This window comes from Bombina bombina, chromosome 9 (assembly GCF_027579735.1).
Source record: "Bombina bombina isolate aBomBom1 chromosome 9, aBomBom1.pri, whole genome shotgun sequence".
Classification (NCBI taxonomy): Eukaryota; Metazoa; Chordata; class Amphibia; order Anura; family Bombinatoridae; genus Bombina; species Bombina bombina.
This window is the reverse complement of record NC_069507.1, coordinates 119,877,295-119,881,838: the sequence shown is the minus strand read 5'-3', so window position 1 is coordinate 119,881,838 and position 4,544 is coordinate 119,877,295.

The window sequence follows — 4,544 nt, the reverse complement described above, 5'->3', positions numbered from 1 at the left end:
CACCAATCATAGTTGTTGTAACAGTATTGTTAATCTTTAAAATTAAAAATTGTTTGATTGTGAATCATCAGTTTGCTTGTGCCATTGAATTGCACTTTCCTCCTGCCTGCCAGCCTGTGTGCCAGGCCCAACTAGCCAATTAGTGCCACCAATCATATTTCTTGTAACAGTATCGAAATAATTTTAAATCATAAGTTTTTTGGCTGCAAATCTTCAGTCTCCTAGTGCCATTGAATTGCAGTTTCCTCCTGCCTGCCAGCCTGTGTGCCAGGCTCTCTTGCCAACTAGTTACACAAATCATAGTTGTTGTAACAGTATTGTTAATATTTAAAATTAAACATTGTTCGATTGTGAATCATCAGTTTGCTCGTGCCATTGAATTGCACTTTCCTCCTGCCTGCCAGCCTGTGTGCCAGGCCCAACTAGCCAATTAGTGCCACCAATCATATTTCTTGTAACAGTATTGAAAAAATTGTAAATTATCACTTTTTTTACAGTGAATCTGCAGTCTACTAGTGCCCTTGAATTGCATTTTCCTCCTGCCTGCCAGCCTGTGTGCCAGGCCGACTTGCCAATGCCAACTAGTTACACCAATCATATTTGTTGTAACAGTATTGTTAATATTTAAAATAAAAAATTGTTAGATTGTGATTGTGAATCATCAGTTTGCTCATGCCATTGAATTGCATTTTCCTCCTGCCTGCCAGCCTGTGTGCCAGGCCCAACTAGCCAATTAGTGCCACCAATCATATTTCTTGTAACAGTATAGAAAAAATTGTAAATCATCACTTTTTTTGACTGTGAATCTGCAGTCTACTAGTGCCCTTGAATTGCATTTTCCTCCTGCCTGCCAGCCTGTGTGCAGTTATAGGTTCACTAAGATTATGACTTTGCACACTGCCATTTTCGATGCAGCCTTTTGACATGTCGTGTGATATGAATACAATAATATGATAGTGAAAGACAGCACCTTTTTCCTTCTGGGGCACGGGAAAGGGTTAGCCAGACCCCAATATGTATTCAAAAGAAGTAGTTTTCCAGCCTCCAGTCAAATTTTAAAAAGACCTTTATTAGTTTCTTACAGGGTCCATCATATCAACAACGTTTCAAACCTATGCCAGGTTCTTAATCATGTCTCAATGATTAAGAACCTGGCATAGGTTTGAAACGTTGTTGATATGATGGACCCTGTAAGAAACTAATAAAGGTCTTTTTAAAATTTGAATGGAGGCTGGAAAACTACTTCTTTTGAATGAATACAATAATGGTATGTTTTGAATCTGCTGAGCCTAATAAAAAAAAAAGATATAATTTAACTTGAGTTACTAACTGAAGCATGATTTACAATAGGGGTTAGATCTATAAGCAGCAGCATAAAAAAACATAAAATCTGCTTCACACAGCGGTTAGGCTTAGAAGTGAAGGGGTTAAACACTGGTAAAGTATTCCTTTAGGGGCGCAAAGAGATGGCTAATGACCGGAACACTCCAGGAATTTCCCAAGAGTCGCTGTCTTGTGTTTCGGGTGATGTTGGAGACATCTGTGTAGTGTACAGGGAAACCAAAAATCCTCTCCATCTCTGTGCACCACAGGATGTCCTCCTTGTTATCCATAAACACAGGAAACTGCTGGCATTTCCCTTGCTTCAAGGAGTTCAGTTGCGTGGTGATAGTACAGACTTTACTAAACTTTGCTTTCCTACCATACTCACGACAATCTTGCAGTTCCAACTTATGATTTGCTGTGGGAACCAGTGGCCTGTCCATACCAGGAAGATTTCCCCAGAAGTAACGAGCTCTGCTTGCAGGTGACACATGTTTAGTGTCAATCATCACAGGGCTTGCGTGCAGAATATAGCAGATGGCCCTCTTCACATGTTTGTCCATAGCCACAACATTTTCAAACAGCCAGAAGAAAGGTCGGTTCTCACCAGCCTTAAGTCGCGCTTCATGTACCAAATGCTGAAAGTTAAAAATAGACACCCAGTGCCTTCAAAAAGACCTTTGCTATATGGATTTACCAGAGCAAGGTCATTGCAAGGACTTCCCCCTATAACCAAATCAAAATGCCCCAACTCCTGAATCTTCCCCTTCACATTATTATTGTCCCACTCCCTTGTACTCCTATGCTCAGCTCCCTGCTGTTGTTTTTGTTGAGGGTCCGGGACCCTCTTATAAAAAGGCTGAAGTAGAAAGAAGTGTACTGGGTGACCAATCATTTTTTTGGTTCAATTTCCCGGTTGCAACAAATTATATCCGGGTTCCTAAAATCAATGCCTTACCTGTAATCTATTGTTCAAAAGGATGCCATATGTCCTCTGTCCTGCTGTTGTTTTTGTTGAGGGTCCTGGACCCTCTTATAAAAAGGCATAAGGATAAAGAAGTGTACTGGCTGTCCAATCAATTTTTTTTTCTATTTCCCGTTTCCTTAAAATTATCTCCGGGTTTCTAAAATCAATGCCTTACTTGTACTCTATTGTTCAAAAGGATGCCATATGTCCTCTTTCCTGCTGTTGTTTTGGTTGAGGGTCCTGGACCCTCTTATAAAAAGGCCTAAGGATAAAGAAGTGTACTGGGTGTCCAATCATTTTTTTGGTTCAATTTCCCGGTTGTAACAAATTATCTCAGGGTTTCTAAAATCAATGCCTTACCTGTTCTCTATTGTTCAAAAGGATGCCATATGTCCTCTTTCCTGCTGTTGTTTTGGTTGAGGGTCCTGGATCCTCTTATAAAAAGGCCTAAGGATAAAGAAGTGTACTGGTTGTCCAATCAATGTTTTATTCTATTTCCCTGATCATAAAAATTATCTCAGGGTTTCTAAAATCAATGCCTTACCTGTAATCTATTGTTCAAAAGGATGCCATATGTCCTCTTTCCTGCTGTTGTTTCGGTTGACGGTCTTGGACCCTCTTATAAAAAGGCCTAAGGATAAAGAAGTGTATTGGGTGTCCAATCAATGTTTTTTTCTATTTCCTGTTTCATAAAAATGATCTCTGGGTTTCTAAAATCAATGCTGTACCTGTACTCTATTGTTAAAAAGGATGCCATATGTCCTCTTTCCTGCAGCTGTTTCTGTTGAGGGTCCTGGACCCTCTTAGAAAAAAGCCGAAGGAGAAAGAAGTGTACTGGGTGTCCAGTTCAATCAATGTTTTTTTCTATTTCCCGTTTCCTAAAAATTATCTCCGGGTTTGTACAATCAATGCCTTACCTGTAATCTATTGTTCAAAAGGATGCCATATGTCCTCTTTCCTGCTGTTGTTTCTGTTGAGGGTCCTGGACCCTCTTATAATAAGGCCGAAGGAGAAAGAAGTATACTGGGTGTCCAATCCAATCAATGTTTTTTTCTATTTCCCGTTTCCTAAAAATTATCTCTGGGTTTCTAAAATCAATGCTGTACCTGTACTCTATTGTTCAAAAGGATGCCATATGTCCTCTTTCCTGCTGTTGTTTTTGTTGAGGGTCCGGGACACTCTTCTAAAAAGGCCGAAGGAGAACGACCTGTACTGTACTGGGTGTCCAAGCATGGTTTTTTGTTCAATTTCACAGTTCCTAAAAAATATCTCTGTGTAACTAAAATCGATGCCATACCTGTACTCTATTGTTCAAAAGGATGGCATATGTGGTGTTTCATTCAGTTGTGGCTGTTGAGGGTCATGGGCCATCGTATAAAACGGCTGAAGGAGAACAACCTGTACTGCCTTGCTGCTCCTTTTAGGCAGACCAGCTCTTTGCATACATGCCCACAGACTCTGTAACGGATGCCTCTTTTAGGGAGAGGTGCAGCCATAATGCAGGGTCAGAACCTCTGCCTGCAACTGTTATACTCGATTTTGCGAAAGGAAGTAACCTTACCATGGTTCCCTGACTGCACGTCTTGTTGTTATATTTTGTTGAGGGTAATCATGATGGCCATGTAGACCACCCCTGAGAGGCCTTGAAGTAACAGGGATGAAAGTGCTAAGAATAGTACTAATTTACACAACCGAGTTAGCCATGGGTCTTATTCCAAGACCGCATGGCTTTTTTTTGGGTTGGGTGCGGCTAATCATGCAGGCCATATAGACCTGCCACCATTCGGTGTTGTATCAGGTATTAAACTAATAAGAACAGTACTACCAAAATACAGCCAATTAACGGCCTAGCAAGACTGAGCCAAGGTTTGATTGTTGTATTTTGTTCGGCTAATCATGATGGCCATTTAGACCACCCCCGAGAGGCCTGGAAGTAACAGGGATGAAAGTGCTAAGAATAGTACTGCTTGAAACAACCGAGTTAGCCATGGGTGTTAGTCCAAGACCGCTTGGCTTTTTTTTGTTTTGGGTGCGGCTAATCATGCAGGCCATATAGACCTGCCACCATTCGGTGTTGTATCAGGTATTAAACTAATAAGAACAGTACTACCAAAATACAGCCAATTAACGGCCTAGCAAGACTCAGCCAAGGTTTGATTTGTTGTATTTTGTTAGGCTTATCATGATGGCCATGTAGACCACCCCTGAGAGGCTTGGAAGTAACAGGGATGAAAGTGCTAAGAATAGTACTGCT